The 15,296-nt window shown below is 37.7% G+C and overlaps 1 long non-coding RNA gene across 1 annotated transcript; it reads right to left on the reverse strand.

Moving 5' to 3' along the window:
* Positions 1–7,628: 7,628 nt before the first annotated feature.
* Positions 7,629–8,518, reverse strand: LOC149402519 (uncharacterized). Its single transcript, XR_016296117.1, has 2 exons — positions 8,221–8,518; positions 7,629–7,867 (listed from the first exon to the last, which is right to left on the reverse strand). It is a non-coding gene; the product is annotated as an uncharacterized LOC149402519 (long non-coding RNA).
* Between the last annotated feature and the right edge of the window lie 6,778 nt (positions 8,519–15,296).

A 15,296-nucleotide genomic window follows, 5' to 3' on the forward strand; every position in this document is an offset into this window, starting at 1 on the left:
AATCGTTCTTAGATCTTCAAGTCCTTCTTTCTCGCGTAGAGTTTTCCCTTGGCGCGCGCTCCGACGCTCAACATTAGTTGTGTTGTACTATGTTCTTAGTGAACGATTTATGCTCCTCTTTATATTTTATAGAGAAAGAAAGTTGTGATGTCAATTGTGTAGAGTTTTGACAAGTTGAGAGAACTTACCTTGAGAGTGAGAGAGGGATGGGTATTTATAGAGGTCTTGGGAGTTATGAGAGACCTTGGGTAGGAGGCAAAAAGGTTGGAGGCGAGTTTTTCCTTATCGCGTATGGGGTTGGCGGCAACAAGGGTCTTGGAGGCAGCTTGGAGTTTGCGGCAAGGTGAGGCTTGGTGGTTAGCAGGGTTGTTGTCAATGACATGGTGGCGTGGAGTTGGCGGCATCTTGTGTTGGAGGTACTTATGGGTTGGCAACATGGAGTGGTTGGAACCCATCTTGGGTTGACGGCGTCATCAGGTTAGCGGCCCCATCAGGTTGGCGGTGTCATCGGGTTGGTTGCACCATCAGGTTGGCGGCGTCATCAAGTTGGCGGCGGCATCACGTTGGCGGCAAGACTCATTTGGTCACCGAAATAGGTTGAAGAAGAAAATTGTGCTGTGGCCAAAATAGGTTGGCGGCAAGGTCATTTGGTGGCAAAAATGAGTTTAAGGCAAATCTCATTTTGTGACAAAAATGAGTTGAAGGCAAATCTTGTTTATTGGAGAAATTGAGTTCGCGACAAGATATGTGTTGTGGCCAATATGGGTTGGCGGCAAGACATGTTTGGTGACCAAAATGAGTTGAAGATAATGCTTGCTTTATGGCCAAAATGGGTTGACGGCAAGACATGTTTTGTAGCGAATATGGGTTGGGGGCAAAAAAATTTTGGTGGCCAAGATGAGTTGAAGATAAGACTTGTTTTTAATGACCAAAATGTGTTGGCTGCAAGACATGTTTTTGTGGCTAATATGGGTTGGCGACAAGACATGTTTTTGTGGCTAATATGGGTTGGCGACAAGACATGTTTGGTGGCCAAATGATTTGAAAGAATGACCCGTGTAGAAAGAAAGCGTCAAGTTGAAAGCAAGACACAGGTTGAAGGTAAGCGTCGTATCGACGACAAATATCATGTTGAAGGCATGACCCAGGTTGAAGGCAAGACCCGAATTGAAGGCAAGCATCATGTTGAAGGCAAGTATCAAGTTTGAGGCAAAATTTGGGTTGAAGGCAAGAGTCAGGGTTGACTGAAGTTTTACCAAATGACTTTACTTGTGGGCGTGAGTTTTTTACGTTGTGAAACTAACGGAATAGCACTTTTCATGTTGCTATTGTGGTGAAATAAATTGGAATAAATAAAAATTACTATTTATAAGAAAACAAGCTTGTAAATTATTTATAAAAATACTTATGTTTATAAGCCGTTTTAAATATATATATATATATATATATATATATATATATATATATTTATATTGAAAAATCTAATATTAACATGGTAATTTAATTTCAATTTAAAAAAACAGAATGGTGAAATTGAAAAAACAGCAAATGAAGTCTACATTGTTGTAAAATCTAATTGATTCTCCGTCATGTGATCTTCTCAGAATTGGTATTTCACTCTAGCGAGAGAAGCAATAGTTATCAGAAATTTGCTTTGAAAGATGAAAAACGAGAAAAAAAAATCCTAAAAAATATGATATAAAAAGATCAAAAGCGTAAATTATTTTTCAACGGAAGAAGAAACTTTGTCTAGTTTGCAACACAATAATTTTATAGAGAAATTGCCTCAACTACCACCGTTTGATAAGTTTTTTTCCAATTTCTCACTAGAAGCTTAATTTGGCCAAAAATACTAACAAGTCACTTGTACATATACAATTTTACCCTCAATGATTGATGTCAACAATTTATGTCAATTGTTGACATAGATGTTGATTGTTGGCATTCAACAAAAAGAAAACTCAAAACTCACAAATGTCAACAATAGTTGTCAATTGTTGACATCTATGTCAACAATAGATGTCAATGGTTGACATCTATGTTGAATGTCAAATTGTATTTGTACAAGTGGTTTACTAGTATTTTTTGACCAAATGAAGCTTTTCGTGGGAAATTGGAAAAAACTTATCAAATGGTGATAGTTGAGACAATTTCTCTAATTTTCTAATGGCCTACTTTGTTTAAATATATTTTTAATTTATGTTTTCTAACTTATTTAATGTTTAAGTATTTTTTTAATCTTCCTTCCCTACACAAGTTGTATTTTTTTTGGTTCGTCGTAGCTAAACAGACTATTTTTATGCAATGTATTACATATATAAAAATGGGAAATATTTGTTCTCTTTTTATCTTTCAACGTTGATGCATGCACAATATTTTTAATTTTTTAAAATAAATTTTATTTTTAACTTTTTTTTTTTACCCTTCCCTTTATTTCTCGAAGAAACTAATTGGAATAGCTCATGAGTCCCCTCAATTAAGATTATATCTCAAGTCTAACAAATATTAGAGATATAGTCCAACTCCCGTGGAGTGTGAATAAATGAACTGGCCAGTGTCCAAATTGAGTCTTGACTTTTTTGGATGAAACAATGTGACTTGTTAGCTCCTCGTCAATACATTGTTTCTAACTTATTCACAAGCGACAAAGGAGTTGAGGAAATAACAGCTAGAAGGGTAAAATGGTAATTTAGTAAATCCCGACTAGCTGATGATATTCATGAAGGGTAAACACTGATAATATTCTGTGGATGCACTCATTACAATTAGGTTGAATTCTTGAGTAGAAAATAAATTCATTTGAACCGAGAGATTTTCAGTGTCAACTCTTTAGTGGAGCCAGTTGACATTAAGCTAAACTTGGAAAAGGTTTGTGAACTTTTGAGTCCAAGTATTTTAGCTCAAGCTTTGTTTATTTGGGTCCATGAGGTCACTGTCACGAATCACATCGATTAGGAATAGTTCAGATTAACTAGGAATAATTATCTAGTTATTTATTTATTTCAGTTTTAGATATTTATTCTGTTGTTAGGAGGTTAGACGTACAGTGCTATTACTTAGGCAATCAGTTCAGTTGTATTCCTATATATACCATATTCATCAATAAAGGAAAACACACGTTCAAATATAATTGCTCTCACTTTTTGTTAATTGTGTTTTTGAATTTGCATTTAAAACTGTTTGTGGCTCGACCTAGCGACGGACCTAATGCCTTTAGCGGCGGACTTTTAGGTGCAACTTTGTCGCACCTAATGTCGCACCTAATAAACTATTAGGTGCGACATTCCAGGTATTCGATGCGACATTCGTCGCACCGGATGACGTTTTTTGTCCTAGTGTAGGACTGGACCTTATGATCACACTTAGGTTAGGTGCAGTGAAGTTCTTCTCTTCTCGTCGTTTTCTTATCGTTGAAGAGTCTCCTTTGTGCTTCTCGTATTCGTCTCACTCGTCTCGTTCTTCAGATCTTCGGGTCTTTTATTCTTGAGTCTTCGAGCTTTTGGATCTTCGAGTCTTCGCGTCTTCGCGTTATTCATCGAGTTATCGGATTTTCACTTCTTCAACCCTTTGAATTTCTCTCCAAGACCTTGCCTTCAACCTGTGAAACTTCTCTAGAATCCTCATCTTCAATCCTTCCATCCGATCACGTCATCGTGTTCTTCGCATTTCTCATCGTGTTTTTGGATCTCCGAATCGTTCTTAGATCTTCAAGTCCTTCTTTCTCGCGCAGAGTTTTCCCTTGGCGCGCGCTCCGACGCTCAACATTAGTTGTGTTGTACTATGTTCTTAGTGAACGATTTATGCTCCTCTTTATATTTTATAGAGAAAGAAAGTTGTGATGTCAATTGTGTAGAGTTTTGACAAGTTGAGAGAACTTACCTTGAGAGTGAGAGAGGGATGGGTATTTATAGAGGTCTTGGGAGTTATGAGAGACCTTGGGTAGGAGGCAAAAAGGTTGGAGGCGAGTTTTTCCTTATCGCATATGGGGTTGGCGGCAACAAGGGTCTTGGAGGCAGCTTGGAGTTTGCGGCAAGGTGAGGCTTGGTGGTTAGCAGGGTTGTTGTCAATGACATGGTGGCGTGGAGTTGGCGGCATCTTGTGTTGGAGGTACTTATGGGTTGGCAACATGGTGTGGTTGGAACCCATCTTGGGTTGTCGGCGTCATCAGGTTAGCGGCCTCATCAGGTTGGCGGTGTCATCGGGTTGGTTGCACCATCAGGTTGGCGGCGTCATCAAGTTGGCGGCGGCATCACGTTGGCGGCAAGACTCATTTGGTCACCGAAATAGGTTGAAGAAGAAAATTGTGCTGTGGCCAAAATAGGTTGGCGGCAAGGTCATTTGGTGGCAAAAATGAGTTTAAGGCAAATCTCATTTTGTGACAAAAATGAGTTGAAGGCAAATCTTGTTTATTGGAGAAATTGAGTTCGCGACAAGATATGTGTTGTGGCCAATATGGGTTGGCGGCAAGACATGTTTGGTGACCAAAATGAGTTGAAGATAATGCTTGCTTTATGGCCAAAATGGGTTGACGGCAAGACATGTTTTGTAGCGAATATGGGTTGGGGGCAAAAAAAATTTGGTGGCCAAGATGAGTTGAAGATAAGACTTGTTTTTAATGACCAAAATGTGTTGGCTGCAAGACATGTTTTTGTGGCTAATATGGGTTGGCGACAAGACATGTTTGGTGGCCAAATGATTTGAAGGAATGACCCGTGTAGAAAGAAAGCGTCAAGTTGAAAGCAAGACACGGGTTGAAAGTAAGCGTCGTATCAACGACAAATATCATGTTGAAGGCATGACCCAGGTTGAAGGCAAGACCCGAATTGAAGGCAAGCATCATGTTGAAGGCAAGTATCAAGTTTGAGGCAAAATTTGGGTTGAAGGCAAGAGTCAGGGTTGACTGAAGTTTTACCAAATGACTTTACTTGTGGGCGTGAGTTTTTTACGTTGTGAAACTAACGGAATAGCACTTTTCATTTTGCTATTGTGGTGAAATAAATTGGAATAAATAAAAATTACTATTTATAAGAAAACAAGCTTGTAAATTATTTATAAAAATACTTATGTTTATAAGCCGTTTTAAATATATATATATATATATATATATATATATATATATATATATATATATTTATATTGAAAAATCTAATATTAACATGGTAATTTAATTTCAATTTAAAAAAACAGAATGGTGAAATTGAAAAAACAGCAAATGAAGTCTACATTGTTGTAAAATCTAATTGATTCTCTGTCGTGTGATCTTCTCAGAATTGGTATTTCACTCTAGCGAGAGAAGCAATAGTTATCAGAAATTTGCTTTAAAAGATGAAAAACGAGAAAAAAAAATCCTAAAAAATATGATATAAAAAGATCAAAAGCGTAAATTATTTTTCAACGGAAGAAGAAACTTTGTCTAGTTTGCAACACAATAATTTTATAGAGAAATTGCCTCAACTACCACCGTTTGATAAGTTTTTTTCCAATTTCTCACTAGAAGCTTAATTTGGCCAAAAATACTAACAAGTCACTTGTACATATACAATTTTACCCTCAATAATTGATGTCAACAATTTATGTCAATTGTTGACATAGATGTTGATTGTTGGCATTCAACAAAAAGAAAACTCAAAACTCACAAATGTCAACAATAGTTGTCAATTGTTGACATCTATGTCAACAATAGATGTCAATGGTTGACATCTATGTTGAAGGTCAAATTGTATTTGTACAAGTGGTTTACTAGTATTTTTTGACCAAATGAAGCTTTTCGTGGGAAATTGGAAAAAACTTATCAAATGGTGATAGTTGAGACAATTTCTCTAATTTTCTAATGGCCTACTTTGTTTAAATATATTTTTAATTTATGTTTTCTAACTTATTTAATGTTTAAGTATTTTTTTAATCTTCCTTCCTTACACAAGTTGTATTTTTTTTGGTTCGTCGTAGCTAAACAGACTATTTTTATGCAATGTATTACATATATAAAAATGGGAAATATTTGTTCTCTTTTTATCTTTCAACGTTGATGCATGCACAATATTTTTAATTTTTTAAAATAAATTTTATTTTTAACTTTTTTTTTTTACCCTTGCTCATGACTCCCCTCAATTAAGATTATATCTCAAGTCTAACAAATATTAGAGATATAGTCCAACTCTTACAATATTGCAAAACCGTTATTTTCTTCTTCAATGACTTCCTTAAATAAATTAATTTAGCCATTATAGTAAATTAAATTAGCCAAAGTTCCTCAAAATTAGAATCGATCGAACTTCTTTCTTCTGAGCTTTATGTTCGTAATTGACATCTTTATTAATTAAATTTAATAGTCATAGAAAATAAAACCAACCATCGTGGTAAATAAAATTAACCTTCAAAGTATATTAAATTAAATTTCAAAGTAATTGGCTCAACTACCACCATTTGATAAGTTTTTTCCAATTTCCCACCTAAAGTTTAATTTGACCAAAATAATACTAAGTCACTTGTAAAAATACAATTTTACCCTCAATAATTGGTGTCAACAATTTATGTCAATTGTTGACATAAATGTTAACAGTATATGTTGATTGTTGACATTTATGTCAACAAATAGAAAACCCAAAACTCACAGATGTCAAAAATAGATGTTAATTGTTGACATTATGTTGATGGTAAAATTGTATTTGTATAAGTGACTTACTAGTATTTTTGGTCAAATTAAGCTTTTGGTGGAAAATTGGAAAAAAAAACTTATCAAATTGTGGTAGTTGAGACAATTTCTCTTAAAATAATGAAATCTAATGAAAATAAAAATACTACAAAATTAACATCTTATGTAGAAAAATTTGATTGAGTCTAATTAATCTTTGGTATTCAATTATAATGATGATTAATTTAATAGAAACTTTTGGAATAGCCCACACCTCATCAGTAAAAAAATATAGTTCAATTATTCAAATATATAAATATAGCTGATTAGCTCAAATTTAATAATGTGCATCATCTAATGTCTTAGTTTGAGCTATTCTTTTTTTATTTTCATTAGATAATTAGGCTATAATTTAAACGGAGATGGTTTAAATGAGTCATATGTTAAGTGCTCCTTTAGTTAATTTATTTACGCAAACAATTATATGATTATTTGATATGCAAGAGTGTGAATAAATTTTTAAATCATCGTAATTTAGCTTCTTTTTTTTTTTGGACGAGTAGTTTACCTTGTTAATAGAGGTTTTAAAATTGTTCTTAGTTATATATTGTACTAATTCGTAACGAAAGCAATCAATTTTATCTACATCTTCACACATATTGATATCATTTTTTCCTAAATGTGTAGAGACAAAGAGGAGCTCTAGCTAACGACCAGGGTACATACCCACCTGAACTTTAAAAACTAAACTTTTTACCTCAAAATTTATTTATACGATTTTTTATATATGCCTTCCCTGAATAATTTTTTTTGTTACTCGCCCCTTTTAAGCCGTTGAATATATTTTTTAATCAAATTTGTCCCCCGTGACTGCAAAGCCTAGCTCTCCACTGTTTCTATAATAAATTTAGGAAACTAGGCCTCCATATGACTCTCTTTATGTATGGGTTGCTTTGCATTTCGCTCAGCATATAATCAAAATTGGTGATAAGGCATGAAAGAAGATGATACAAATTAAAATTTAGCAAAAGCACCCAAGATCACTAATACGTGTATCTTTTATTTATAATAGGCCAGCCTTAAGAAGAAAGACATGGATACGACAGATACAGCCAAGATCTTTAGAACAAACACTTATGATAAAATGACGCAAGGAATAACCAAATCTTGTTGTGGTCACTTCTCTTCAACCCATGCTTAATTTTTTGCTGCCGGCTTGCCTCCGGCGCTTGTTGCCTAACGAAAGATCAAACATTAAAAAACAATAAAAACACATGTCTAGTCCATTCCAAATCAATCATATAACTATGAAGATTTATGCAAACAATTGTGTTACGTCGATATCTACAAGTGGTCTCCGTTAAAACTTGACCGAGCCAAATAAAAGCTATAACCGAAATTAATCGGTATTTGGTGATGTAAATTAATCTTAGTTCCGGAATTAATCAACCCAAAATTCATCAATGTTTATAGTTTTCAAAACCGCAGACAGTTATTTTTTTTATTCATTTTCTTTTACTGTTTGCTATTTCATTCAAAATTGTGTCTGCGGTTTTGAAGTTAATTAATTAGTTGATTAGATTAATTACCTTCTTCTTAGGCTCCCGAGGCTTGATCTCGACCTTCTTAGGAGCAGGTTTGGAGGCCGGAGCTCTCGGTTTGCTTGTGGAAGCCTTCGGTGTGCTTGTTGGAGCTTTGGCGGCAGGCTTCTCAAGCTTGATTGATGCCATTTTTTTTCCTTTTTCTTTCTTCTTCTTCTTTCGACTGGCCTCAAGTTTTGGATTGATTACAGAAAATAGTCCATTTTATAGACAAGTTTTTCATGAGAGTGACGGAGCTAGAATCTCCACTCGCAGCAAGTAGTGAAGAGGAAGAGAGAGAGATGTGATCAGCAAATCGAATAACCTTATCAATTGGACTTTAAATCCTGAACTAGATTCCGTTTGTATCTGATGCTCTCTGATTGAGATAATAAACTTGATGGCGTCCATTGGCCCGTTTTCATACTTCTTGACAAGCTAAAGATATTCTTATTTCTTTCCCATATATTCTATAGGCATAAATGCAACTATTTTGTTATCGATATAGCGACGAGTAGATCTGGTATCAATCTTAGATCATAAGTTTTTCTATGTTGTTAAATTTCATAATTAGAGGAATTTATATTTTTATTTTACTATAAAGAATTTATTGAAACAAGCAAATCTGTGACTTATTTAAAAAAAAAAAAAAAATGGTGACTCATTTCCTGTTTAGTTATAGCTCAGCCAGGAGTAAACTTGGGCATGGAGAAGAGAAGTATAAGAGAACTCTCTTCTCTTCTCTTTCTTTTTAGGGAAGAGAAATTTCCCTTCTCTTTAAATGAGGAAAGAGAATTGCCTTATTTTTACATTAAAGAGAAGAGAAGAGAAGAGAACCCCGAAAAATATTCCCTTTTCTCTCTTCTCTTTAGTAAACTATAGGATGTTTTTTTTTTTTTTTTTAAATATGAGCCATTGGATTGTTGACCGTTGGAGATCCAATGGCTCCGATTTTTTGACCGTTACAGTCCAAATATTACCGTTTTATATCCGTTGGAACTCCAAAAAATTTAAAAAAAATTCATTTTTAACCCCCTCATTTCTTTCTTTATAAATACTCATTTCTTCACAAAACACTCTCAAATTCTCTCATTCTTCTACATCTCTCTCAAAATTCATTTCTCATAGTTATAAATTTTATCATATAGTAATAATTTTATTATATACTTCAATGTCCCGTAAATCGTCTAACTCGTCCCGAACCCATCATCCACCTCCTCTACCCCAAAACACACCTCCCACAATTCCTCCACCACCCCAAGATTCTCCGACCATCCAATTTCCTCAAAATTGGTTAGGATTAAACCAAATTCCTAATTTTGAAAACACCGAGTTTGACCCGACTCCATCACCTTGATCTTCTTACCAACCTCCATCATTCAACATAACCCGATATGCAACCGAGTCAACCCAAATCCCACTTATGTTCAACCACCTAGTCAAATCCAATTTCAAGTCCTAAATTCTCAACAAGCCCGAATACCACAAGAGGATGATGATGAAACCCAAGATCCTTATATAGTATATCGACACTATGAAAGTCAACATCGTAACCCCGAGAAGGAGGAGGAGGCCAATGAGGAGGAAGATGATGAGAAGGAGACCGAAGAGGTGCAACCACATCATCCTCCAATTCAAATACCACAACCAAGACAACAAGAGCAAAGGCCCCGAAAGAAAAGAAATGCTTGATCCCACGTATGGCAATTCTTCGAGAAAATAGGCGAAGGCTCTACCCATCGAGGAAAATGTCTAGCATGTGGAAATGTCATCAAAGCTCAAAATGGCGTGCAAGGAACTTCTTGTCTAAAACACCACTACAAGAAGTGTTCCTCGATCGATTCTTCAAGTAATGTAAGTATTCACGATCCCTTAGAACATAGATAATATTTAGTTGAGTACATCATTTTCACGAACCAATCGTTTAGTCATGTTGAGGATGAATGTTTTATTAAATACGTTAGTTATTTGGTACTTGGTATTCAAATAATTTCTAGATCAACATTGAGGCGTGACGTACTCAAATATTTTTGGAAGAAAATGAAAAAAATGAAAGCCATTTTATCTTTTAGAATGTTTAGTGTAACCTTGACCTCTGATATATGGACGGGTAAATCTAGGATGGACTTTATGAGTGTGGTGGTTCATAACATAGACAAATAGTAGAACCTTAACAAAAGGATTATATAGCCTTTAGGAGAATAGAAGAAAAACATTGGATTCTACATAGCCGACGACCACAAGAGACATTTCGCGAAATTGAAATCATTGGTGATTTTGATACTCGATTCTCAAACATAAACCTTACCAACCCTTAGTATTTTTTTGTAATTTCTTTTTAATTTTGCTTTCCATTTTTTTTTTTGCTTTGTAATATCTTGTGTAACAACGGTATTCCTCCGCCATAAGCGAGGGTTATTAATAAAAACACCATGTTTCCCTTAAAAAACTATTTACATACAATTAAATAGAACAATATACTTAGTCATGAAAAAATTACACACACATAAAAATGTCTTTACATTTTCGTCCCTTCAATTAAAAACAATACAAATAAAATACCATTAAATTTAAATAAAAAATATATTTTAGGAGAAGAGAATTCTCTACCAAAGGAGAAGAGAACTTGTGTTCCTTCCTTTTGGCTCCGATTAGCCAGGAGTATGTTTTGGAGAATCCGTCTTTATTGTTTTTAGTTTCTATTTATATTTCTTAGTTAATATTTTCTATTTTTATAAAGTTAATTAGATCAGTAGCCCAATAGTCACTCTCCTTTTGAAAAAATTGTTAAAGTTTTATTTTATTTTAAAAAATAGCTCACAAGACCAAAATCAATTAATTAACTGATTGTGTTAGTTTAATTTACTTCAAAAAATAGCTCATTAGACCAAAGTAAATTAAATTAATCTAATCAGCTGATTAATTAGTTTCGACCAGATGAACTATTTTCCTAATAAAATGAAACTTTGGCTAAATATTTAAAATGAAATAGAAAATTGGCCAGATGCAACAAATACCTATTTTTTTATATTGCATCTTATAAGCTATGAGACCGTTAAAAACAGTACTACCTATTGCCAATTTGTAGGAGACACTTTTTTTTTAGGTCTCGACACCGCGAGCTCTTTTTTTATTTTTAGAGGTCTCGACTCTGCGAGCTCTCTTATTCTTTGTTGTGAGAGGTCTCGACGCCGCGACCTCTCTATATTGTTTTTTGTGAGAGGTCTCGACGCCGCGAGCTCTCTATTTTTTGTGAGAGGTCTCGACTACGCGAGCTCTCTATTTTTTGTGAGAGGTCTCGACTCCGCGAGCTCTCTTATTATTTTTTTAGAGGTCTCGACTCCGCGAGCTCTCTTATTTTTTTTTCTAAGAGGTCTCGACTCCGCGAGCTCTTTTTTTTGTGAGAGGTCTCGAAATCGTGAGCTCTCTATTTTTTTTTTGTAAGAGGTCTCGACGCTGTGAGATCTCCATATTTTTTTTGTGAGAGGTCTCGACTCCACGAGCTCTCTTATTCTTTGTTGTGAGAGGTCTCGATGCCGGGAGCTCGTTATTTATTATTTTTTTATAAAGAGGTCTCGACTCCGCGAGCTCTCCATATTTTTTGTGAGAGGTCTCGACGCCGCGAGCTCTCTATTTTTTTTTGTGAGAGGTCTCGACTCCGCGAGCTCTCTATATTTTTGTGTGAGAGGTCTCGACGCCGCGAGCTCTCTATTTTTTTTGTGAGAGGTCTCGACTCCGCGAGCTCTTTTTTTTTGTGAGAGATCTCGACGCCGCGAGCTCTCTTTTTTTTTGTGTGAGAGGTCTCGACACCACGAGCTCTCTATTTTTTTGTGAGAGATCTCGACGCCGCGAGCTCTTTATTTATTTATTTTTTTAGAGAAATCTCGACTCCGCGAACTCTCCATATTTTTTTGAGAGGTCTGGACTCCACGAGCTCTCTTATTTTTTTTTTGAGAGGTCTCGATGCCGCGAGCTCTCTATTTTTTTTTTTGTGAGAGATCTCGACTCCGCGAGCTCTCTCTTTTTTTTTTTGTGAGAGGTCTCGACTCCGCGAGCTCTCTATATTTTTTTGTGTGAGAGGTCTCGACGCCACGAGCTCTTTATTTATGTTTTTTAGAGAGGTCTCGACTCCGCGAGCTCTCCATATTTTTTTGTGAGAGGTCTCGACTCCGCGAGCTCTCTTATTCTTTGTTGTGAGAGATCTCGACGCCACGAGCTCTCTATTTTTTTAGAGAGGTCTTGAATCCGCGAGCTCTTTTATTTTTTTTTTCTTTTGGTGAGAGGTCTCGACTCCGCGAGCTCTCCATATTTTTTGTGAGAAGTCTCAACTCCGCGAGCTCTCTGTTTATTTATTATATTTTTGAGAGGTCTCGACTCCGCGAGCTCTCTATTTTTTCGTGAGTGGTCTCGACTCCGCGAGCTCTCTATTTGTTTTTGTGAGATGTTCGTTCCCTGATTTGGCAGGGGACGAACGTCCGAGACCGTGACCGTCGTGGCCCAGTTCTTCTTTCTTCGTAAGTCGTTGTCGAATTATTCATCTTCTCTTCGACGACTTCCCCTATCATTGGCTTTTCGACTGTCGAGGTATTCGTCAATGGAGATATCCTGGGTGGCGCGAGTGATGAGTTCTGACATGGTTGTTGGTCGTTGCCTCAGCAATGGTATCAGAAAGTTGCTGGTTTTGAGCCCATCGATGAAGGAAAAAATAGCATCGCTGTCATCGTACTCATCCACCTTGTTTGACTCTTCGATGAATCTGTTCAGATAACGCTGAAGGGTCTCGTGGTGTCCTTGCTTGATTGTTAGGAGATACGACTTTTCTTTCCTTCGGACGCGTGAGAAATTTTTCTTGAAGGTCCTCGAAAGATTGAATTGATCCCCGTTTTAGCCTTTGGAACCATTCGAATGCGGTTCTGGTGAGTGTGAGGCAGAATGCTTGGCACATTGTCGAGGGTGTTTGCCCTGTCATATTCAAGTTTATTCGGTATTGGTGGATATGATAGAGAGGGTCGGTGCTCCCATCGTAGAGTGCCATGATTGGCGGGCGAGAATTTCCTACGACATCTTGGGCGAGTACGTTCGCAGCGAACGGCGAGCCTACTCCTTCGATCATGCTTCTCACGATCGGACAACTGGTTTGTGCCGCTTGTATTTCTCGTATTTCCTCCCTTAACACATTGAACATGTTGGTTACTTCGTCGTTTCTCCGCTGAGGGACGGCGGATGCAAATCGGGTAGTGCGCCCTCTTTCGTTCGACGATTGGTTGATTAGAGTGACATGTGACACAGGTGGTGTTGTGGTTGGTGGAAGGGCGGCTTCTTGGGGCTCAGGGGCGGCTTGGCGCCTTAGCATCTCCCACCGGGCGTTGAGATGGCCTCTTAGGTCCATATTGGGTTCGAGGCGTCCTGGCAACCCGACACGTCTAGGTGGCGAAAAATGTCTTGTGTCCCTGCTGTCTGCCACTTCCTCTTCTTGTCTCAGTCGCTCGAAGGCAGACCATCGCGATGGTTCAGTCCTTGCTCCTGCCGTAGAGCGTGCGGTTTGAGGGAGTTGTTGTCTTGGTGCCTCATTTTGGTTTGCTCCAGAGTGCTGAGGCTGCTCTGCCCACTCTGCTTCGTGTTGATGATCGATGTCTCGGATGCTTGGGTCGGGAGCTTCGTCTTGTCCACCTTCATTGGCAGGTTCCTCGTTAAGTGTTTGTTCTGTCCCATGCCTTTGAACCCCAAGCAGGCATCCCGCGGGCGTCTCTCTATTGCTTGGGAGTGTAATGTCATGGTCCTCTCTTCTCGCTCCCTTGCGAACTCGCTTGCCAGCAGGAAAACATTGTTCTCGAGGCGCTCCATGCGATCGTCTCGTTCAATAAAGACGGAGTTAGGTGCAGTGGGATTCGCCAGGCCGGTGGGATTCGGGTGCAACGATTGCACGGTGCTTGCTGCTGGGACGACGCTTGGTGGCGATGTTTCTTGGACTTGGCTATGTCTAGCTTGAGTTCGGGCTCGCGTATGAAGTGCTACGCTTTCTGCCCATTGAAGGGCGTTGCTTCCAGAAGCGGCGGCACGATTGGTCATCTTGAGGAGATTCCTTGCGTCGCCTCTTAAGTTAGGATTCCCAGGTGGATGTGAGCTTTCCTTCGGATGAGAAAAGAATTGTTGGCGGGAATGTCGTGGTTCTTCTCGAGATCCCCTCCTTCTAGCGCCAAAATGTTAATGCGATTTCTCGGATAGCATTTGCGGGACACGTGTCGGGGTGCGAGCTTGCGACGTGTCTCGATCTTGTGTTGTCGGAGTCACGTTTCCTCGGTTCTTAAAAAGGATCGTGATGACTTGCTGTCCTCATGAGAGTCCTTTGGATTAGAGAATATCTTCTCGTTGCCTTCTTGGTTGTTTTTGTTGGATTCTTCATCGTCTATTCCCTGTCTTTGTTAGGTAATCAGATGTTCAATGCTTCTCTTTTTCTTTTTCGTCGAGTCGGATCATCGGTCTTTTCTTATGAGTTGAGAGAATTCTAGGTGGAGAGAATTCTGAGTTGAGAGAAGATTTTGAGTCGAGAGAATGACTTGAGAGTGGATTGAGTTGAGAATGAGTTCTGAGTTGAGCTATTTATAGAGTATTAATCTTGACGCTTGTCGCTTGTCGCTTGTCGCTTGGCGCTTGTCGCTTGTCCCTTGTCGCTTGGCGCTTGTCGCTTATGCTTGGCGCTTGTCGTTTGCGCTTGTGCTTGGTGCTTGTCGCTTGGCGCTTGTCGCTTGCGCTTGGAGCTTGTCGCTTGGCGCTGGCGCTTGTCGCCTGGCGCTTGGCGCTTAGTTTAATCATGCGTATTTTTAGCCTGTTTGACTAAATTGTCTTTTTATATTGTAACATCGTTTTAGCAACTGGGGTGTCGTTTTTACATAAGAAAAATGACGGTATAACAATTCTAAATAACAGAACAAATTACAAATATAATCAATTTACGTTTACTATAACATAGGCTTCAATACAATCTAAATCAATCCTTAGATCTAACATAGTCAGCTTGTGACTTTTAGTAGTAGTAGTAGTGGTAATAGTATTAGAGAAGTTTTAGTCTGGATTAAGTTGGAAAA

The sequence above is a fragment of the Urtica dioica genome, chromosome 3 (genome assembly GCF_054948205.1).
Source record: "Urtica dioica subsp. dioica isolate 48M chromosome 3, U.dioica_male_clone48M_v1_H2, whole genome shotgun sequence".
Classification (NCBI taxonomy): domain Eukaryota; kingdom Viridiplantae; phylum Streptophyta; class Magnoliopsida; order Rosales; family Urticaceae; genus Urtica; species Urtica dioica.